A 23,956-nucleotide genomic window follows, 5' to 3' on the forward strand; every position below is an offset into this window, starting at 1 on the left:
GCCCATCAGAAATGAAGAGGTTATTCATTCATTGATTGAAAAACAATGTCTTAATTAATCACCTGCTCTGGACTGTGCACTGTGCTAGGCAAGGGAGACACCACGTATCAGTGAAGCAAATATCAGAGATTCACTGACTGCTTATGTAATGCCAGGCCCTGTGTTAAGTGCTTGGTGTACTTCCTGCTCTCAAGGGCGGTGTAAGACAGGGACTGTTGATGTTGCTTTGGCTTTTTTTACAGGTAGGGGAATGGCCTAACTGAAGCTTAGGATGGTTTGGTAACCCGCTGTGGGTCACAGACATACAAGTAAGCAACTTAGACCCAGCCCAGGGGCACTTTTTCCAGCCCTAACTTCTCCCAGGCCCCTGGGGCTTCTATCAGGGTACAGTAAGCAGCTGGCTTAGGGTCCTGCATGAATCAGGCCAACCTGGGGATAAGCAGTCCCAGTTCCTGCCGTTCTATCCTGTCCTTGGCCTGAGAAAGGAGGTGGTGGAAAGGGACGGATGCGGGTTAGGATAATAATGCCGAGTCACTGCCAATGAAAGCCCTGTGTATTCCCCTCCTCCCAGCCACCACCTAAAGCCCGGCTCAGCCACTGTCTTTGTTGTCACACTCACATCCCTCCCGGCCCCACTGACAACAGCTGGGATTGTGTCTCACGAACCAAAAACTTGTTTCCTTCCTTCTCTGGAACTTCCTCAGAGCTACCAGAAAACGCAGGCAGATTCTGAAATCCTATTCCTCATTGCCAGGGATTTCCCCCGTGGTCCCAGAGAGCGGGAGAAACGGGTTCTGTGACTCGTATTGCGTGAGATCCTGAGGAAACAGTCTAATGACCTCTTTCTTCTATTCTGAGGTGGGGAGGAAGGTGGTCCTGCTGCTGACCAGTGAGTCGTTGGGTCTCGGGACTGAATGCTAGGTGTGAGTGGAGGACTCAGGAGGTAGGACCAAAGGTGAAGAATCACCCCCAGTCTGCTCTAATCTGGCAATCAGAGGCCTTAAAGACTTAAGGAGTCCACAGATTATATATATATATGTATAAAATACATATACATATGTATGTGTATATATATAATTTATATATTTATATATACGTAGACACACACACACATATATATTCATCACAATGTTTTAGTAGTAGCAACCCACCAGCCCATCTGTAGAGGACTCATGAAATCAATGAAGGTTGCTCTCTACAAAAGAAATCTAAGTTACCATAAAATAGTGTGTGCTGTACCTATCAAGTGTAGCTATAGACTGTTAAGTGAGTAAAGCAAGCCACAGAACGGTATATGTGTGTGTATATGTTTCAATAGCCACGGATGATTTCTCGAAATACTCGTGAGAAACTGCCAATTGGTTAATTCCGAAGAGTGGGAATGGAGCTTTGGATGGGAGGCAAGACACTTGCTTTTCACTTTACACTCTTAAATACTTTGAAAAGATTTTTCTTTTTTTTACAATGAGCATGTATTGCTTTTATAATACAATGAGAATGAGAAAGAAAAAGTAGAATAAAGAAAGGCATAAGAAGGTTCACAAGCCAAAGACGCCTAAAAAATTTCAGCTCTGAATCCAGGAGTGCTGAGGGCCGGAAGAAAAACAAAGTGGGGCCTGAGATGACCTTGCATGATGGAACTTGCCTCTAGCCACGGTCTGCAGGGATATGCTTTGACCAGCCAAGGGTGGATACAGAGGTAGGGACTGGCAGGAAATCCCTGTTTGCAAGGCTGACTCAGTGATAGAAAGTCTAAAATAAAATCAAGGCCAAAGTTCAACTTCAAGAACAGGGATTGGAGTCTCTTATAACCCTGGCTAACATACATTTAGTATTTACCATGTTTCAAAGCAATGTACAAATTGCTTTACTTAATGTTATCTAATTTATCTTCCTAACAATGCTATGAGTTAGCACTGTTATTATCCCAATTTTACAGATGAGGATACTGAGGCTCAGAGGGTCCAAATTACTTGCCCAAGTACACACAGTCAGTAATTGGTTAGGCTGGGATTAACCCAGGTCTGTCTGTTGCAGAGGGCACCTCTCTTATCACCTCCTGAATACTACTATGTGTTGAACTCTAAGGGGCCCTTGGGTACATCCTTACATCTTTGCCATCAAGGAACAGCTGGGCTAGGTGGAGAAGGCCACACTAACCTATGTAGACTGTATAGTGATTTATTTATTTATTTATTTATTTAAATTTGTTTATTTATTTATTTTTATTTTTGGCTGCATTGGATCTTTGTTGCTCCATGTGGGCTTCCTCTAGTTGCAGTGAGTGGGGGCTACTCTTCGTTGCGGTGCGCAGGCTTCTCATTGTGGTGGGTTCTCTTGTTGCAGACCACGGGCTCTAGGTGCGCAGGTGTCAGTGGTTGTGGGACATGGGCTCAGTAGTTGTGGTGCACGGGCTTAGTTGTTCTGAGGCATGTGGGATCTTCCTGGACCAAGGCTCAAACCCATGTCCCCTGCATTGGCAGGTGGATTCTTAACCACTGTGCCACCAGGGAAGCCCTGTGTAGTGATTTATATAAGGCATCCATCCAGATTTAATTGTGCTGCAAAGACAATAAGCACTATTTGGATTTTAAAGTTGGAGAGATCAGTGAGACCTGAAGTTGTTGATGAAGGCATCTTGGAGGAGGAAAGATGTACATCAGGTCTGGAAGGATGGATGGAATTAAGAGAGGGGCAAGGAGAACATTCCAGAGAAAAGAATGTGGAAACTGTGCAGAAGCCTGCTCTGTTGTTTCTGAGACAGTGAAGCATCTTGCCTAATCAGAGTGAAAATTGTATATGTGTGATAGGCGAGCTGGTGTGTGTAGCGAGGGAAAACAGAGCATTTAGAAGTCATTCTGAAGGTTGAAAACTGTGAGAGGAGTCATGACTTACTGTGGAAAGAAACTAAGAGCCTCTGAAGGCGTTTTAGACAGTGAAGAGACACTATGAAAAGTGATGCTTCAGAGAGGTTAATCCCATAGAGATGTCAAAGTGACAGAGTTAAAGAGGGGGCCATGTGAAAACCTAGGTGTGGGGTGATGGGGGCCTTGAGGGGGGTACCAGCAAGAGGAATGAAACAGGAGGGCCGGTGTGAAAGCTGCTCGTAAAGGGAGAGGAGGCAACAGGACTTGATGATTGAAAAGAAACAGACTATGAAGGAGCAAGTCTGAGCCTAATAATTCCAGGGCTTCAACTCCAGATGTCCAAGGAAGGGAACACCTATATCTGGAAAAAGGAATTGGGAGAGGGTTTTGGTTTGCTATTGGAGGTGTGGTGGGAGGAGATGAGGAATTGTGTTTTCATTCCAAACCTCTTTTTTTTCCCCCCAAGACTGTAAGACAGCTTACGGACTTTTTTTCGCTTCATTTTCTTGGTGGTATAATGCATAGGACTTCCTTTGTCTGGACTGGTTCATTCATTCAACAGCTGTCTATTAAGCTGTCTTATGATCTGGTTGTTGGAAACACAGCAGTGAGCAGAGCAGACCTGGTCCCTGTCCTCATGGAAGATAGATATTGAACAAGAAATTATAAGGGTTCTTTCTGTGCTCCTAATATCAAGGTGGCATTTCTTCCCCCAGACCAATTCTGTTCTATACCCGTAAAACCTGGAGGATGTATCAACTGGTGAGGGCATTTGTTAAACACCTTATTATAGGTTGTATCTCATAATAAAGTAAAAACATTGCAACCATTCATTTATTCCTTTGCTCTACAAATATTTATTGAGTGGCACTGTGGCTCTGTATTTTTAGCCCTTATGCTCACAAACTAGTGGAAGACATAAACAAGTAAACAGGTAATTATAATATGGTGTAGTAAGTGTAGTGAGGGGGTAAACGCCAGGTGTTGTGGAAGCACCTAGGAGGGGGATTTATCTGGCCTTGGCGGGGGCAGCTGGCTGGGCAGGGAATTTTCCCTGACAAGAATAAGGAGATGTTAGCTACACAAGGGCATGTGGTGAGGGTGAGGGTATGCGTTCCATGCAAAAGTAACGTCTAGTTCAAAGACCTGGACACTAGAGAGGCCTAGACTTGGTGGGGAATGATTTACAACCTAGAATTTTATACCTAGCAAAACTACCAATCAAAACGTAAAGAAAGAATGAAAGGAACGGCATGATCGGATATGTAAGGTGTCAAAAAATTTATCTCCCGTGTGTCTTTTCCCAGGAAGCTAGAGGAGGACCTGCACCAACAAAACCAAGGCTTAAATCACTGCATGGACCTCAGGTAGGCAGAGACTGGATAAAAAGGGTTCTATAGGCATAGTGAGGAGTTTGGACTTCATTATAATGACAAAATTACTTAAAGTAATAATAGAATGAGGGACTTCCCTGGCAGTCCAGTGGTTAAGAATCTGCACTTCCAACTGCACGGGGTGCGGGTTCAATCCCTGGTCAGGGAACTAAGATTCTGTTTGCCATGTGGTCTGGCCAAAAATTAAAAACTAAAAAAAAAAAAAAAAAAAAAAGAATGATATTCTAAAATAGTGCTTTTTTCCCCCCAAACTTTGAATTCTAGGGACGATTTCAAGCAACATTGTGATTGGCTTCAACCAGGAACCATAGTTTTAATCTGTTTTTCATATTTTGTGTTCCTTTGAAAAGAATTCTGCTGAGTTGTAAAGAATTTGGAAGTCATTGTACTAGGAAAACCTAAACATGTGTGTAACTACTTCTTAAGCAGTCTTGGGCAATTTGGCAGGGCCCCCAGAAACTCCCAGGGTCAAGAGGTTGTAGAAATTTTATTTTATTTTTATTTATTTATTTTTTATAAATTTATTTATTTTTGGCTGCATTGGGTCTTCGTTGCTGCGCATGGGCTTTCTCTAGTTGCAGTGAGCAGGTGCTACTCTTCGTTGTGGTGCACGGGCTTCTCATTGGGTGGTTTCTCTCATTGCGGAGCGCGGGCTCATTAGTTGTGGCTTGCGGGCTCTAGAGGGCAGGCTCAGTAGTTGTGGTGCATGGACTTACTTGCTCTGCAGCATGTGAGATCTTCCTGGACCAGGGCTCGAACCTGTGTCCCCTGCATTGGCAGGTGGACTCTTAACCACTGTGCCACCAGGGAAGCCCCAAGAGGTTGTAGAAATTTTAAGGCCTATGTAGGTGGCCACAGGGCTATGAAAGTTCCTGGAGCAGTGCATTGTGGGAGAGGGGAGAGTGGTATAGGGAGGTCATAAGGGCCAGCCTCCAAATTCCAATAGGACTCTTCACTGGTCAGCCTTCCGCAGCAGAGGAGATCCCTAGAAGAACATTTCTACTAGAACAGATCTGCTTACAAATTCAGTGCTGAAGCTGCCTTCCCTAGTGACTTTCAGACTGCCAAGAAATAAAATTTAAAAATGCAAACACGGGGTAGGGGAAACACTGCATGACCGAAGCTCCTTTCCTGCTGAACTTTGCCACAGCTGGACTAAGGCAGGGTATGGTTGAGAGACAGAGAGAGACAGAATGCATCTGTGTCTGCGGGCTCAGAATAAATTTATGGCTATGTTATATTTTAGCAAATCATGGTCAAAGCCAGAGCAGGGATCCAGGTGTTCCCTAAGTCTGAAGCCAAGGAGAACATTTTATTTATGGATTCAGCAGACAGACATTTGTTTTTTCTCATATCCGCATTTTAAGTTTGGATTATAAACGATTAGCGCAGAAACCAAGCAGCATGCTATGGTGTTTGCTGGTTTTACTGGCCATAACAAAGGGTGTTCCCCAGTTCCCCATCAGCTGGGAAAAATCCTTTCCCACCGTCTTCTGGTCAACCTCTCTCCCTGCCCCTAAGCAAGTGAATTTTAAACACCACTCTAAAGTTGCTGGCTGGTGACCAGGAAAATTCCTTTTGCTTTGTTCTGCTGTTAATGGCCCATCAGTTTAAACCTCCTACCCCCAGAAACTTCTTTCTCATAACTAGACTGAGGAAGGAGGAAGCAGAATTAGGAAGGATGGAAGGAAGGAAAGGCGGAAAGGAGGAAAGAAGGAAAAGAATCCCAATTTTTAAGGGCTTTGGGAAGATTCAAAGATGGCCAGGCCCGGATGAATGGAAGGAAGGAATTTCATTTGTTTTGACCTATCTGTACAGCAGCCAACACAAGGGCATTCGTAAGTAGGGCCTTATTGAATAACTTTGGATGAAGGTGATAATTTTTGAATGCAGCAATAGCTCAACCATGTGGGATTTTAGTGGACACAGGTCTTCTGGAAGACTTCTAATTCTGGAGACCAAGATTCAGACTTATATTTGAGCTGTGTAAGCTAGTAAATGTGTGAACATCATTGAGCCACTAAGGTCAGTCACCTTCCTTATTCTCATTGTATCATATTTAAAGATACAGTTAATAACTGCCTTGGATCTTGTTACTGTCAGTTATAAAACCAATAATTATCATTGACTGTGTGTGCCAGGTATAGGGTTCAGGACACTTCCTGTATTATCTCATTTAATTCTCACTGAATAACTCTATGAGGTAAGTACTATTATTATTTCCATTTTAAAGAAGAGGAAACTGAGGCTTAGTGAGGGTGGTAGAGCTGAGACTCCCACCTGGTTTCTCTGTCTTTCTAGCTCATGCTCTTAACCTCAACATTTTTCTGTTTATAAAGTACAAAGATCTAAGAAAACATAAATAAGAGGAAGCATCGAGTGGCCATACAGTTCCTCCCTAGAGCATAACAGTTGGTCACCTAGGCCTTGAATTTGCTGAGTTATCACTGGAGGGGACAGTTCTGCATGTAATGTTATAAGCAGATCCCTGTCCCTGGCCTTTCAGATTTCTGGAATAAGGTTCTGACTGCAAATCTTTCTCAGGTCTTGGTCTGTCAGATTCCATTTCTCAGCTTCCAAAACAACACACAGACACACAGAGAGATCAGAGCCTTTGAACACCAGTGCCACTCCCTTCCCCTACCTCCACTGCCAAGTAGCACCTGTGCTAATTTTTCCCTGTCAAATGAGCTTTGTCATCTCTTACATCACTTGGAGCTGGCAGCTCTCAAATCCATTCTGTAACCCAGAAATGCTGTGGGACTCTCCTTGACTGGAGGGGAGGCAGCTGACCAGGTGAGAGACTGCTACTGACATGACACACTGAGGACAAAGCAACTGTGGAAGAGCAATGGTACCATTAACACCAGCTGGAAAGCTCTGCAAAGATGGCATTGCTGGCGGTGTACCCTGGATGGAATTCCCAAGGCCCAGGGTGGGCTTTTACACTCCCCCTTTAGTATTTATCTTTATTATATGTAAATAGAAGTATCTTTATCTTTGAAAAATTAATACATGATTGTTGTCAACAATTTAAATAATGTGGAGATTAATACAGAGAAAGTACAAGTATACCATTAATAGGACACACACCCCCACTGCCCTCCCCTGACCCCACCCTCCACCCTGCTATGCATCTGCCCTGGCATCACTAATGACAGTTTGATGTCCTTCCAGAAGGTTCTGCTAGTTTCCTGTGTGTGGTGTTTACATAATTATCAGTGAGAAGATCCTATTCTGTACCTTGTACATCACAGGCGTATTTCTAGTCTATCCATACAGCTCTCTTCTCCTTTTTGACGGCTGCACAGTATTCCACTGTAAGAATGGATCAACTTCCTTTTTTTTTTCTAATCTCTGCTCTAACAGATCTTTTACTCTCCTGGGAACCTGTCTCAGCTCCCACCTACCATGCCCTCATCTGGCTTCTGCCTCAGGAAACTGCACCAAGGGGAAGGTGGTCAAGAGGTGAAAAGGGGCAGTGGTGGGCCCCATATGGGAGACTGTAGGATGAGTGTAGTCTATCCTTGCCCTGCTGGAGTACACAGGAAGTTCTTCTCTCTTCCTCGCCCTGCCAAATGGTTCTTCTGTCTGGCTAAGACAAAGCTGCACGTTTTATGGGAATCATCTTTGAAAGGATCAAGAGGATCATTTCAGAGAAACATAAAAGACTGTCTTCTTAGACTGTCACACTCTATCATTTGGGACCCCCATTCTGGGCATGCACACCTTGGGGCTGTCAGGATGACCAGAGATCATCCAGGCCAGTCTCCTGCCTCTGTCCAAGATGAATGAGTAGCCCCTTGATTAAAGCTCTTCTCTTGGTAGCTACTTTGTGTGATTAACAACTCCATTAGTTAGAAATGTGCTGCTCCTTTTCCCTGGAAAGGCACTCTAGCTTAAATGATTCAGGTGAGACCACTTAGTAGGTATGTGCTCTTGATCAAATTTCATATTTTCCTGTATCTCAGTTTCCTCACCTGTGGAATGGGGATATCTAATTTGGTACAGCTTTATTTTTTTTTGTAACTTAAATTAAATATTGATATATACATAGCATATTTGGTGTATTATATAGTAGATGCTAAGCACTCAATGATGGGAATGATTATACCCTGAGTCCGAATAGTTCTCACTGTGCTTTAAACCCAGACTTTAGAGATCATCTTGATCACTGGTTCCTAACCCTGGCTGCACACTAAATTTACCTGGGGAGCTTTAAAAAAAAGCCAATGCCCAGTGCCCAGGCTGGTCTGAGGTGGGATCAGGGAGAGGGGTCAGTGGTTTTGAAAATCTCCCTGGGGAATTCTAATTTGTACCATGGTTGAGAAATACTGAGTCTAGTCCAGTGATCTCATTTTCCAGATGAGGAAACGGTGAGGCCTAGAGTGGGGAAGGACTTGCCCTGGTTATAGAGCCCCAACCAGAAGGACCAGGTCTCTCTTATCCTGGATGCCAACCTCCAAGACTTGTCCTTATGCAGGAAATCTGTCCTCTGGGTGCCCTTCAGGTGCTGCCCCAACTTTCAGTCTCTTTCCTGAGAATACTGTATGGATCCCTCAACTAATTCTTCCTAGGAATGGTGCTTTTTCACCCTGTGGTTCCAGTCTGATGGTCAGCTGCTCAAAGAGTTCTCTGGATTAAAAGCTGCTGTTCAAGAATGTGACCCTTTTAATCATAGCACTTAGAGCGTGTGAAATAATCCTGTTCAGTCATTTCTTCGTTTGTTCATTCATTCATTCAAAAATGTAAGCCCCCTGGGGGCAGGGGCTGATTCTGTCTTGTTCCTGAACACAGCCTAGAATGGTGACCAGCGCTTAGTGAAAAATACTCATTAAATGACTTAACGAAAGAAATCCCAGGAGGGCAGTTGAGTATATTTTATTTTTCTAGTCCTAGCCATCTGATTCTCATTACTCCTACAGCTTGCGAAGCCTCTCTGTGCTTCGGCGTTTTATAAACCTCGTGTGTGTACGTCGACATTTTAACCATAAATCCAGAGTTTAGGGGTGGAAAAATTCGAGGCCAGGGGATTGGAGGAAGTGGATAAAAACTACCCGGAGGTCTGAAGCAGGGGCGGCACTGCCCCAGGGTTGGGGGAGAAGAGGGGAACCGTCGGGCGGGCGCCCCTCCGCCCCCTCTGTGTCGCCTCGGCGGGTGTCCCCGGGCTGCGACATCTATCAGATGGGTGCGCAGCTGCAAATTTCTCCTACAGTCCCGGGATGGAGTGGGGAGGGGGAACGCCGCCGCCGCGGGGGAGGGTATGTGGCCCGGGGGCTGCTCCGGCAGCAGCCCCCGCATTCCGGCCGAGCGCGCGCCCCGGGAGGTGGCGCCTTGGGGAGGCTGTAATTTTTTTTTTTTTTTTTTTTTTGGAGCCGCAGGGGAGCGGTGGGTGGGAGGGAGGGAGGGGGGCCAGTGTGTGTCTCTTTAAGAGCCCTAGCGCTGCCCCCGCCTCGCAGGCGCCCGGAGCCTCACAAAAGAACAGGATGTTGTTGATTTGTCACCAAACCACAGAGAGGAAATGATTGTAAATTTCCTTTAAACATCCCCACCGCGCTCCGGCCGCCCCCGCTTCCGCCTCCGCCGCCCCCGCCTGCCCGAGCGCAGCGGGGCCTCGGCGCTCCAGCGGGGCACCCGCGCCCTGGCCTCCCGGCCTCCCAGGCCAGGCCACAGGCCCGGGCCGGCTCCGGGGCGCCTGCAGGAGGAGCCCCCGCCCCCCCGCGGCCCCTGCTCGCGTTCCAGTTGCTTTCTTCTGACTATTTTTTCAGCAGCTGCTGCAGAGAAAGGGCCTCAGCTCGTGTGCAGCCGCGCGCGCCGCCCTTCCCTCCTCCGCATTTTCCTTCTTGAACGGAGGAGACCCGCGCTGTCGCCCGGGGCCCTGCCCAGGAAGGGCCTGAGCGCTCCCCCGCCCCGTTGAGCCTCACAACTCCTTGCACAGGCAATGGTCAATAGCTCCCCAGGGTCGTGAGGCGGGGAGGAACTAAGGCCCGGGGAAGTTAAGAGATAGCTGAAAGTCACCAGCTCCTGGAACCCCCTGGGGACTTTTGGGACACCCCAAGCTTATGTTTGTAACCCCGCAGCCACACAGCTCCCGGAACATCCCAGAAGTCCCAAGCCATCAAAGGTAGCAGTTTCCAGTGGGAAGTCCAATGTAATAGTTACATCAGACCAGGTTATTTTATGAGGCGCATCCCACCATTTACAGCCGGACACCCGTTTCAGGAGCTGCTTGGGCCTCAGTTACACCCGTGACTTTCTGCACCCTTACCTGTCCCCCGCCCCCCTCCCGCTTGATAAGATTTCTAGAAGCCTCTGGTGGAGTTCAAGTTTGCTCCCGACCTGCGGCCCACGGTGGAGTGGCTGAGGCTGGTCTGTGGTCTAGGGAAGGGCTGCCTTTGCTGTACAGAGTGTTCTTCGGGAGCAATTAATGCATGGGACTCCCGGGACTGGCTGCAATGGGCTTTTTGGCTTGAATGTTCAAAGCACCAGCTACTGTCCCATGCGCGGTGGTTAGTGCGTTCTCTCATTCCATCCTTAACTATAGTCTCATGAGGTTGGCATTGCTATTCTGTTTATACAGATGAGGAAATTGAGGTTCAGAGAGGTGAGGAACCTGACCAGCTCACACAGAGTAAGGTGCCAGTGGTGGAACTCATTCAGTCACCACTCTTTGGTTACTGGTGGTGTCCCTCTTTGGTACTTTAAATCTGATTATTTGGTTAGGGGGACTGGTAGTAATAAGGACGCAGGGAATTTTCGTTGGGTGTTTTGTCACCCCATCCTCCAGGGAGCTCTGGGCCAGATCCCACTTTCTGGGAAAAAAGAACCTGAGCGGCTGATACTCTCAGGCTAGAATCTTCCCTTTTGGGGCTGTATGAGGTCGTGAGTGGCTTGGAGGAAGAGGGGCACCTGGTGTGGAGTCTACTTATTCTTTCCACTCTACTTGATTGGGAAAATAGGATCCTTGAAAAAGATTGACCTGGTGCTGAATTCCTAAGGCCAAATAGCCCCTTTCATTTCAAGACCCTGGATTCTAAGCTCAGAGCTGGTGAGGTGGATGGGGGTGGGGAGGGGTTGTGTTTGCCTCTGGCTAGCATCAGCATCCTGTAGAACAGTCAGTGGCATCGCATGTCTGCTGTTTACCCTGCACTGTGCCATGTGCTGTATCTGGGCTTTCTCATCTGATCCTAAGAAGGATCCTAAGAGGTAAAAAGTTGGTTTCCAGGGAGGCTGTGCCCCTAGGAATGGTGGAGTGGGGGTTTCCATTCTTTCCCCACAGGGTCCCCGTGTCTGTGTAAGAGGGAGCCATCCAGGCACCCCAGAAACAGGGCTGCAGTGCTTCCCTTCAGTCCGTGCGGAAAGCTAAGAGGGTCCTCGATGCTGGTGAATTTTGAGAGAGGAGTGCAGTGGCCTTTGGCTCCTTTGCGCTGCAGCTGTCTGCAGTTCCTCAGCACTGAGCACATTTGTTGATGGATTTCCAGAACGGCTGCGGTATCTCCACCTGTCCTTTTTGCTTTTATAGATTGCCAGTCACTGAGGCATCCGGGTCCGGAGCACTTGGGAGGGAGAGCCATCTGCTTAATTGTTTCCAGTCCTCAGATGAGGAGCACTGGGTACCAATATGCTGAGTTGTTGCTCAGAGCTGGCTGCCTTGAGGCATGGCAAGACACCAGGAGTCAGGGTCCCCAGCCTCCATGGCTATGCAGTTCTAGGCAAGCAGGAACCAGAGGCAGGTCATCTAATGTCTCTCGGCTTCAGTTTCCTAGCCTGTGAAGAACTCTGGCCTCTGTGGTCTCTGATGACCCTTCTAGTCATCGTCATCAGAAAAATAGTTTCTGTTTATTCATTCAGCTAATAGTTATTAAATACCCACTCTATGCCAGGCGCCTCTGTTGTAGGTGCTGGAGATACAGCAGTCAACAAAAAAAAAGCTCTGCCTTCTTGGAGTTTATCTTTTAGGTCAAGGAAACAAAAAATACATATATATTTATATATGTAAATTTAAAATATATATATATGTTTGACCCTTTACCCAGGGGTTAGAATATCCGACCCCTGCTCAGTTGAAAATCCACATACTACTATCTCTGCCTCAAAAACAAAGGATTCGATAAATGACTCATCCAAGGGCAGGAAGCTGCGTTTGGATAGAATCAAGACTCAAATGCTCAACATGTTCTTTGAATTACATATATTGTGATCTCTAATAGAACACAAATTTTTCCCCACACTTAATTTAAAGATCTGTAAAACGAAAATACAGGTGCTATATTTACTGAAAATATTCACATATAAATGGACCTGCACAGTTCAAACCCATGTTGTTCAAACTGTTTGTGTGTGTGTGTGTTTGTGTGTGTGTGTGTGTGTGTTTGTGAAATAGGTCAGGTAGTGTTTTGTGCTGTGGACTAAAATGAAGGGGAGATGCAGGGTGTATGTATGAGACAGGGGAGTAGTATTTTATTTAAGGTGGTAAGGGAAGGCTCCCTGATAAGGTGACATTTGAGGTTTGAGATGGAGGAGGACTGAGCCACGCAGCTTTCTGGAAGTTTGCTTTAGCAGTTGGAATGGCAGCACTGAGGGCCATAGATGGGAGGAGGTTGCATAGCACTTAGAGTGTGTTAGGTACTGTGCTAAGTGCTTTATGTCATACATTTAATCCTGTTATCGATGTATTTTATTTGAAGAAGCTGCGTTTCAGAGAGGTTAAGTGATTTGCCCAAGGCCACACAGCTAGTAGGTAGTGGAGGTGAAATTCAAATGCTTATCTTAACCATCATGTTGCTTCCCACTCAGGGACTCTCCTTATGGAGCTGGTGTTTAATTCATGAGGCGTTTTTTTTTTGTTTTGTTTTTGCCACGCTGCAAGGCTTGTGGGATCTTAATTCCTGGACAAGGGACTGAACCCTGGCCATGGCAGTGAAAGCGCAGAGTCCTAACCACTGGACTGCCAGGGAACTCCCCATGACCTGGTTCTTACGATTTCTTGGGGAGTAAGTGTCAAGAGTGGCCAAGGTGACTCCTGGCCCCTGAGTTTCATGGTTTTGGGGGGGAGAGCTCAGGGCCCAAAGTTCCTTTTTTTTTTTTTTTTTTTTTTGCGGTACGCGGGCCTCTCACTGTTGTGGCCTCTCCCATTGCGGAGCACAGGCGCTCCGGACGCGCAGGCTCAGCGGCCATGGCTCATGGGCCCAGCCGATACGCGGCATGTGGGATCCTCCCAGACCGGGTCACGAACCCTTGTCCCCCGCGTCGGCAGACGGACTCTCAGCCACTGTGCCACCAGGGAAGCCCCCAAAGTTCTTTTTTATGAGTGGAAGAAGGTAATCTGTTTGATGCTGGAAAACCCCATGTTGTGTTTATGGCCGAGAGAAAAACATCTTCAGATTAGTGTAAACAAGAGAAATGGGAGAATGGGGTAGCCTGAATCCTTCCACCCCCCCCCCTTGGTTTTAATTTCTCCATGATGGGCCCGACACAGCATGTTGTATGATAGAGCGATAATGAAAACACTTGGATTAGTGAACTGAGATTTATAGGGCAAACAGGAGCCAGAGGAGAAGATGGCAGTCATCTTTCTTATTTGCAGGCAGATATCCAAATTGCCACTTGCTTGCCTTTTCTTCCTGACACTATCACCTAGTCTGCTTAATTAGATCCTTTTTCTTCCCCATATCATTTCCAATGCCTGCTCGGCGGGCTGCTAGGCAGAGTTTCTGAAGCTGCACCCAGAACGCTTTCCCAGAGTCCAGGGAAGATGAGTCAGAAACACAGCACATGAAAGCCAGGGACGGGACCTGTGCATCAGGTTGTGAGCCCACCTGTCCATTGGCCCCGTGGAGCAGGACGAGGAGGGCTGGACCCAGGGCCACAGAGAGGAAGCTCCACGCATTTCCCAGCTCTCCTCAGTTTCCCCCTGAGCACCCTCTGTGTTGTGGGGAGCAGAGACAGTGAATTCCCCAGACAGCAGACCACCGCCAGCGCACATTCCAACACCACATTGAAAGAGTTCAGTCCTGCCCCAAAGTATTTATGGAATATTTTACTATGTTCAAAATATCATTCTAGACTCTGAGAGGAATGAGAGGTAGCCGGGGACTGAGATGAACAAAACACTGCCAAAACCTACAGTAGAGTAGAAAGGACAGTCAAAAATAGCTCATGAGGATTTTTGGCCAAATTCATTTCTTTAATAAATATTTATTGAGTACCTACTATGTATCAGGCATTGTTCCAGGCACTGAGGGGAACCAGCAGTGGCAAGACACGCAAAAAGTCCCTGCCCACGTGGATTTACAGTCTACCCGGATGGGGGAGGGGCAGGGCAGTAAGTTCATTCCTAAAGAGCCAAAGAACTATGGAGACAAACCAAGTGGGGCAGGTGGTGAAAGAGCCCTTGGGCTTAGAATTTTAAAAGGAAGTAAGTGAAGGCAGGGTAGTGTGGTGGAGACTGACAGATCTGATCTGGGACCTGGGCTTTGATGTCTACTAGCTGTGTGATCAACTGGTCTGAACCTTATTTCTCATCTGTAAAGTGGGGCTAGTCATAGACATTCGTAAAGGGATTAAGTGAGGAAAAACATATATAAAATACATACTTAATTAGGGGTCCGTGACTGTTAATTGTTCTTAGTATTGTGTGTGCTTATAATAGGGTGATGGGGAACTGAAGTAGTGGCTAATTACGTTTGGAAATAAAGGGATTATTATCTGTGTCACCTTTCCTTTTTTCTAGGAGTCAGTTTGCCGGTACACAAGCAGAAGGCAGGAGTAGCGGTGAACTCTGGAAGCTAGAATTCAGTTTGGAGGGGATTTAGATAAGGGTTTGGTATGTGGGATGCAGTTGGAAGTTGGACGATTGTCGGTATTTTGCATTCTCTTTTAAAATTGATGTTCCGCATGCTTTGTGTTCACCTCAATATTCCAATAACAAGCCTGGCAGGGAGGCCGGGGCTGCCCATTAGACAAATGGGAAAACAGGCACAGGATGTGAGTGCCCAGCCAAGGTCACCTCCAGTCTCTAGAGGAGATCTCCTGCCGGCCTCGAGATGAGTCATCCTGGAGTGTTGCTCCGGGGTGAAATCACAAAGGAAGGAAGGCTTGGATTTATTGCAGGCAGTCCAGGCAGTCCAGGAAGTTTCCTGTTCTTGAGAAATCTCAGAAACAGTAACCCTCCACCCGAGGGGCCTTATTGTTTGGAGGCGTAGTCCCCAACCCCCAGAAGCTATGGGATCTGACTTGGGGTGAGGGAGATGGTCTTAGAAGCCTTTGGCATGAACAGAGGAGAAAGAAAGGACATGAAAAGAGGGAGAGGGTGCAGTGGTTGAGCGCTTGGGATCTGAGTTTGGTGGTTCTGCCACTTACCAGCTTGGGCAAGTCCTAGAACCTTCTCCAAGCTTCATTTCATCATTTGTAAGATGGAATAGTAACGGTCCCTGACTCCCAGGTTGTTGGCAAAGTGACATGCAGTGGTGAGTGCCAAGGGTTGAGCACAGCGCCTGGCAGGAGTAGGCCCTTAGTAATGTGAGCTGTTATTACTGGAGAGGAAAATGGGGCCGTGCTGGGTAAAGGAGTGAGGGTGAGAGGGCCCCCAGGTTACTGCATCCCTCCTGATGCTGAGCCATTTAGATGAGGTCTTGATGAAGCTCTTTCTACCTGGGGCACTTAGAGTCAGTCACACAGTAGATGCGATATTGGCCCTCAAGGAGTTTCTGCTGGGACCAGCAGAGCAGGAACAGACAAGCATCCCATGTCCTCTGGTCCTTGCTCACCCTCACTGGCACCGTGATTCAGAGGGCACGGCGGCCCTGCCTGGGAGGGTTCCCCCTCAGTTACCTCTCTCCCCCTCACCTTAACCTTTGCTTCTCCGGCTCAGACCTATTATTCGTCCTGTGTCTGTCGGCTCCATAGAATGAAAATAATGAGCCCGTCATCACTGATAACTGTCTACAAACAAATCAAGTACCGCCCCAGTCATCTGCCTCTGGTTGAATACCCTCTGCCTGCTGCAAACCGTCCTGCTGGAGCCTGGTTCCCAAACCCAGGCAGTGGGAACCCACAGGCTAGATGCCCTTTCGAGGGTGGTGACACTCTACTGGGCAGCCTTGTGGTTTGCTGAGGGTGCTTAAGGGTTCTGCAACCAAGGTGGAAAGCTCTAAGAGGTTTTTTTTTATGAATCTGCCCTTCATCCTCCAGCCTTACTTCCTCACCACTCCCTGTCCCCCTTGGATGTATATTTCCTTAAGAAAGCTGATTCCAGCCCATTCCAGTTGAGCTGAAGAGTTGCATGGGCTTGGGATGGGAAAGCTCCAGAGGCTCCAGGTTTTTCTGTTTTTCATAGAAATTGTCCCAAGAGCAGACCTCTTAGGAATAGCACCCCCTAGTGTGAGTGAGAAGGGCAGGGTTTTTGGTCAGATGAATCTTATTTAATTGTATTATTCTAGTCCAAAAGAGCCTAGTCCTATTGATGTCTGTGTATTTTGTTAAGATATAGCAATCTTAAGTGGGAAAAAAAAAACCCCAAAACACCATGTGTCTTCTGATCTTTAATGGACCCTGCCCTTCTGCCTGGGATCCGTTCTCATCTTTATTCTCCCACATAAGCACATAATGTGAAGTCTCTCACCAGGAGCCTGGATTGTGATAAACCTTTTACGTATATTCCACCAAATCTCGCAATAACCCTAGAAGGAAGGAATTATCATCCCTGTTCCTTTGATGAAGGGACCGAGGCTCTGAGAGGTCATGTTGTCATAGCTGGCAAAACTGTGATTCAAACCCAGATCTGATTCCATCCAAAGCCTGCAAACTTAGCAATAGGTATGATTTCTGTGCCTGTGTTTTTCATTCAGCATTATTATAGTATAGACCGTTCCCCCGTGTGCCTCTGTAGCCTTCCTAATTACTGTTTAAAATGGGAACGTAAGAGTCCCTGAACCATCACATTGTGTAACCATTTTCTCCTTTTGGGCGTTTGTGGGCAAGGTCATTGGCTAAGGGCTGCTGAGCAGTGGTGGCAGTAAAGGGACACTGCATGGGAAGGGGGAAAGTTTGGGCTGTTGGAAGCAGGAGCACATTGCACGGAATGCCCACCCCCTCGCTCGTTTTTACATTAGGAACTTGAGTTGGCAACTCTGCACTACCTGGTCATTATTTCAGCCATGTGAATTGGTGTGGGGCTGGGTCACGATGGCAGCAGTTCTCAGCTCTAGTGAGGGAGGTAGGGAAGGACCCATCCTCTTGAGGTAGACAGGAGAGGAGGTTTTTTTTTTTTTTTTTTGGCAGTATGCGGGTCTCTCACTGTTGTGGCCTCTCCCGTTGCGGAGCTCCGGATGCACAGGCTCAGCGGCCATGGCTCACAGGCCCAGCCGCTCCGCGGCATGTGGGATCTTCCCGGACTGGGGCAAGAACCCACATCCCCTGCATCGGCAGGCAGGCTCCCAACCACTGTGCCACCAGGGAAGCCCAGGAGAGGAGTTTTTAAGCTCCATTTTACTGATAAGGAATCTGATCTCGGAGATGGCTGGTGACTTGCCAAAGCATAGGTTTGAAGTGGCGAGCTGAAGAATAGAGCATTGGCGTTCGGACTCCTGGTGCCCTTCTCCTCCGTTGACCTAGCGTTTGTTTCTCCTCCTCTGGTCATCTCATCCAGGCCTCTTTTCTTCCTGATACAGGGGGATGCTTCCCAGGTAAACCTTAGATGTACAAATGCAGATTAGATACAGATGTTACATGGGAATTCCCTGGTGGTCCAGTGGTTAGGACTCCACGCTCTCACTGCCAAGGGCCGGGGTTCAATCCCTGGCTGGGGAAATAAGATCCCACAAGCCACATGGCGTGGCCAAAGAAAAAAAAAAAAGATGCAGCTGTTACAGAAGGGCTAGCCCCATGTGGATAAGCTGTTTCTAAAGAAGGGCACAGTGGTTAGCAGAGAAAATCAGAGCTTGTTTCCTATAAACTTCCAGGTAGAGGTGGGGTTTTGTCTTGTTGGCCCAGGGTGGAGATGGATGGTAGCTCAATTTCCTCCTTTAAATCTTTAAGATTTAAAGAAGCCTCTAAGCCTCTGCCTGGAGCAGTACTATAAACATCTTTTTCGAGTCCAAGCAGTGGTCACTGCATATTTTTATTTCACAGTAGAAAGACTGGAGTCCTTTTTAGGGACGTCTGCAAACAGCATCAAGTTTATAGAATGACAAGCCAGATTTAAATGAAAAAAAAATGTTGTTTATGTCAGCTCTGCAGCTTATCAATATAAAATGAAGGTTAAGGTTCATTTATATGAATAGACCATTTTGGGGAGGGGTGTTAAAAATTCATATGCCTTTGCTAATGGAACCATTTCCACATTCACAATAGGGAAAAAAAACCAAAACAGAAAAACAAGGTTCATAAAAGCTTCCCTGGAACAACCAGAAAAAGGAGTGAGTTCCTGAAAATACAAATTGGCGGTATTATCTTTGCATATTAGCAAAATTCTTTAACCTTTCAAATAGTGTATTATGGACCTAGTCTGCTATTTCGTGAATTTAGCATCTTCTTTTAATTCAGACTTTCTCTACACTGTGTTTCTCTGCACTCACTCTGAGCCAGTCTGTGCTAGCCCATTTTGTACTCACCATGGCCTTGCATCCTTACAACTCACCTTTCAGACGGTCAGGGATCCTGTGTGCCTCGCTGCATGAACACACTTAAGAATAGCTCCCTCTAGAGTTTTGCGACCTGGGACCCTGGAGGTGTAGTTATGAGTGATGACCAAATTCTGAAAGGTTTCTAATGGGAAGTGAGTGGCAGAGCAGGATTTGAATCCAGGTCTGAATAGCCCATAACACATACTGTTTGGCACTACCCAATTCTGCCTTGAAATGGGCAAGTCTGTGCTGAGCCTCTTCTTTGGAGTAAGACACCCTGTTAGGAAGGTACCTCAAAGGAAATGCCAAGGTGTGTTAGACTGTTCCCTCTCTTCAAGGTACCTTCAGTCTAGCGTGTGTTGGAGGGTCATCATTTATGGTAGAGAAACATTTATTACTTTGCAATCTTTGTTTTACGGATAAGGAAATGGTGAATCAAAGAGGGCAAGCGACTTGCTCAAGGTCACATAGCTACGATGAGACAAGACTTTTATTAGGTAGGTGCCTGTTGCTGTTAAGTGCTCAGCGGTCCGAGACACTTACGTGGACCACCTCATTCCTAGGTGCAGGGCCCGTGAAGCCCTTACAGGTCACACGGAAGCCGAGGTGCCAAGTGCTTGAAGGGTCCATGCTCAGCGCTCCTGAACTGAGTGGAGAGTCTAAGACAGATTTATCCCCAAGGACGCCTCTATGCTCCTGGGTCCATGGCTGTACGTGCAGCAGAACTTACGGCTCACCCACCTCTCTCTCCCTGTGGGGAAATGTCCCTGCTTTGGCAAGCCGACTCAGGAGACCTCCCGTCCCCAGAGCTTTCCTAGTAGGACAGAGGCCACTGAGGCCTGCTGAGCTGAGCTGTGCAGTGTAGAAATATTTGCTTTGGGCTGTACACGCTGAGGAAAGCCTGGAGGGACGCCCTTTATTGTCAGGGAGCTGCGAGCCCTGGGGCCTAGGTTTTCCAGGCTCCACCACCTAGGAGCTTCGAGAACTCTCACAGCCCACCTGCTCCGCTCAGAAGTGGGCATAAGGATAACACGGACTCCCTTGCAGAGTTGGGTTGATAGGTGAGAAATGGCTGACTCTATCAGACACAGGAGTTGATACTTCACTCATGTTTCTTTCCCTCCTCTTTCCTTCTTGCCTCCCTTCCCTCTTAATCTCTAGCTGGTTAATAAGACCTGTAGGGCTTTCTTGCTGCCTTCACATCTGCAGTGACAGCACTTTCCTGTCCTATACTCTAGGCCCCCCCAGAAGCTGTCCTGCTGTACATGAAGCTTGTTGGAGCGGCACAGAAGAAGAATGAAAAAATGCTGGGGTCCCCACTTAACATACCAGGAGAGGGTCCAGTGAGTCCATATTTTAGAGGCACCCAGCCTGCGTGTTCATCCTAGCCTCTGCCACGTCAGCTGTGTGACCTGGGGTATGTTATTTAACCTCTCTGTGCCTCTGTTTCCAAATTCGCAAAATGGGAATGAGAACAGTACTTAGAGGTGCAGGGAGTATTAAATGGAATAGTGCATTAGAGCGGCTGGCATGGGTGAGTGCTAGGAACTGTTACGTAAAACAGATACCAAATTCAGCTGGAAGGGACTTTAGACAGCAGGGCCTACCTGTGTATTTTAAAAAATTAATTTATGTATGTAATCAACAATAACAAGAACTAACAGCAAAAGCTAACGTTTATTGAGCACTTACCACGGGCCAGGCACTGTGCCAAGTACTTCTCATTAACTTGTTTAAAAATGTGAAGGTACGGGGCTTCCCTTAGTGGCACAGTGGTTAAGAGTCCACCTGCCAATGCAGGGGACACAGGTTCGACCCCTGGTCCAGGAAGATCCCACATGCTGTGAAGCAGCTAAGCCCATGCACCACAACTACTGAGCCTGTGCTTTAGAGCCCACGAGCTACAACTACTGAGCCTCTGTGCTGCAATTACTGAAGCCCATGCTCCTAGAGCCTGTGCTCTGCAACAAGAGAAGCCACCGCAAGGAGAAGCCTGTGCACCTCAAGGAAGAGTAGCCGCCCCCCGCTCGCTGCAACTTGAGAAAGCCTGCACGCAGCAACGAAGACCCAACGCAGCAAAAAAAAAAAAAGTGAAGGTACAAGTGGGGTGTGTCTCCTTCCCACCCCCAGTTGCCCTCCACAGAGGCAGTCACTCTTACCAGTACTCTGTGTATCTTTACTGATGTCCTCTGTGGACGTACAAAAAGATTTAAATCTCTTTTTACCCTTTCAACTTTTTTTTTTTAAGATGTTGGGGGTAGGAGTTAATTAATTAATTTATTTTTGCTGTGTTGGGTCTTCGTTTCTGTGCGAGGGCTTTCTCTAGTTGTGGCAAGCGGGGGCCATTCTTCATCGCGGTGTGCGGGCCTCTCACCACTGTGGCCTCTCTTGTTGCAGAGCACAGGCTCCACAGGCGCAGGCTCAGTAGTTGTGGCTCATGGGCCCAGTTGCTCTGTGGCATGTGGGATCCTCCCAGACCAGGGCTCGAACCTGTGTCCCCTGCATTGGCAGGCAGATTCTCAACCACTGTGCCACCAGGGAAGCCCCGCTTTTAACTTTAAATAGAGGAAACTTGGGCTCAGGGAGGAAACACAGCAATTTGTCTTAATAGTTCCTATTCTGTGTAGGGCCGCTGCTCCCTGTGCTGTGTGATTCTGAATCCTTCCTTCAACCCTGCAGAAAAAGCTGTATTGTGTAGAATAAATGCTCCAGGCCTTAGTTTACCTCAGTGCATTGATTGAGGATTAAATTAGATAATCCGTGTAGAGGGATTTATCAGCGTTCCTGGCACATCAGAACTGCTCAGGAGATGGTGGCTGCAGGGGAGGATCAAGGTTTTATAGGGGCCCGAAGCTTGTACAATTTGAGAGAAATAATACAAAATTATGAATCCAATATTAAGAATATTTATTTAGAGTGAGAAAAGAGCTCCAACAGTTTACATATTTTAAAAGCCATCAAATACCTCCAGCACTATAAAATCCATAAGAATAAATAACAAAACATTTTTGTTAATTAACTGCCTGACACACCTCTATTATACTTTTCATTCCTACATTTTCTCGCTTCATAGTCATTATGATCACTTCTTCGTTTGATAACCATTTTCTAAAATAATTTTCTGAAGAGAGAATAAAAGATAATTCAGCCTTTTCTCTGGCCTGGTTGATCAAACTTTGCTTTTTGTTATTGACATTTTATTTTTAAAATTTTTATGGAAGTATAGCTGACTTACAGTGTTGTATTAGTTTCAGGTGAACAACAAAGTGATTCAGTTATACATATATCTATATATATCTATTCTTTTTTAGATTCTTTTCCATTATTTGTTGTTATAAGATATTGAGTATAGTTCCCTGTGCTATACAGCAGGTCTTCGTTTATCTATTTTATATATAGTAGAGTGTATGTGTTAATCCCAAACTCCTAATTTATCCCTCCCTCCCCCCCTTCCCACTTTGGTAACCATAAGTTTGTTTTCTATGTCTGTGAGCTTATTTGTTTTGTAAATAAGTTCATTTGTATAATTTTTTTTTAGATTCCACATGTGATTGATATCATATGATATTTTTCTTTCTCTGCCTGACTTACTTCACTTATTATGATAATCTTAAAGGTCCATCCCTGTTGCTGCAAATGGCAATATTTCATTCTTTTTTATGGCTGAGTAGTATTCCACTGTATATATGTATCACATCTTCTTTATCCATTCATCTGTCGATGGACACTTAGGTTGCTTCCATGTCCTGGATATTGTAAATAGAGCTGCTGTGAACATAGGTGTTGTTGACAGTTTAGATGTGGAGAATGAGTAAATTTGTACAGATACACTCACTGTTTGTAGTATTACTATCCGTTTGTGTCTCATAAACAGAGGAATTTTGGTGAATTCTATTTTGTACAATTCTCATCAGAAATGAAAAAGAAGCTCTGGTATGTTATAACTGAACGCATGGAGGATGTTTCTGACAGAAGAGAACTTCCCTCAACTGGGGGAACCGAATCCTCTACTTAGGATTTTACAGGTTTAGGAATTGTTAGCATTTCTCATAGGCTGGCGTCTGATGCTATACATTTTAAACCTTCCTCCTTCTTCCCTACCACACACGTCTGTGTTGGGCTCTGTAGGACACATTCACGTGGCGATTCTACCACTGATGTGGCGTCAGGAAGTGGCTGGTAGGCCCTGGGTGCAGGCGGACTCCTGGGAGCTGGGCCTGCCCTGGACGTTAGCAGTAATTCAGCACACGTGGAGATGATGGCACACCACATAAACATCGCCCACTAAATTCAAACTCAATGTCCGCCCTCCCTCCCCTCCCCGGGCTTTGACTCCTGCGTGGGGAGTCCCTGAATGCCCAAGGCCGCTGGAACATTACCCAGCACGAGGGCAGGAGTGACAGATGGAAACATGTGAGGAGAGACAGTGCTCTTTCCCGTCATGGTTAAGACTTGACTTTGGCAAAGCTTAGAGAAACCCAAGATCGCGTGAACATGTTGCTTTCCAGGCCCCCTCCCAGGACCTTGGAAGGGGCTGTTATAAGCAAGGGCTTTGAAGCTTCAGGTCTTTGAGCTCCGCCAAGCACCTGGTTAGCTGTTATCATGTTCTGGTTAAGAGCAGTGTCGTCTGAGAGAGAGCAGTGCAGCCCGCTTGGGAGCTGTGTGATCTTGGCTTACTGATTCCCTCCATGAACCTGCTTCCTCAGGAGTAAGCATGACACTCTTCCTAGTATTTAGCTCTCCGGGAATGTGAACTCCATGAGGGCAGGCACTCGTCTGTTTCTTGCCGTGTCCACAGTGTCCAGGACACACAGTCCACACCCAAACATCTGTTTTGTGGATTTAATGAAATGCAGGATGTTTGGGTTTTGAGCCCCAGGCTCTCAGAGAAAAGGAATCCAAGGCACAGTGAGCTTAATTCCCTTTCCTGTACTACACGCTGCCTCTAGTCAGACCTAAGGCAGACCCTGTGTCTCTGGGCCTCCTTTCCTTCCCGCTGACTCTCCCACATGAGCTGAATAGGAAGGGGAAGCTTAACTCACTTGAGAGCCTGAGATAATCATCTGAGTTA

The 23,956-nt window shown here is 46.7% G+C and overlaps 1 long non-coding RNA gene across 1 annotated transcript in view; it reads left to right on the plus strand.

Annotated features, from left to right (window-relative positions):
* LOC136794054 (uncharacterized) overlaps positions 1–23,956 on the plus strand; it is a 264,366-nt gene that overhangs the window by 15,152 nt on the left and 225,258 nt on the right. Inside the window, exon 2 of the long non-coding RNA XR_010840264.1 lies at positions 4,175–4,234. This is a non-coding gene — a long non-coding RNA (uncharacterized lncRNA). The remainder of the gene's footprint in view (positions 1–4,174; positions 4,235–23,956) is intronic.

This window comes from Kogia breviceps, chromosome 4 (assembly GCF_026419965.1).
Source record: "Kogia breviceps isolate mKogBre1 chromosome 4, mKogBre1 haplotype 1, whole genome shotgun sequence".
NCBI classification, from domain to species: domain Eukaryota; kingdom Metazoa; phylum Chordata; class Mammalia; order Artiodactyla; family Physeteridae; genus Kogia; species Kogia breviceps.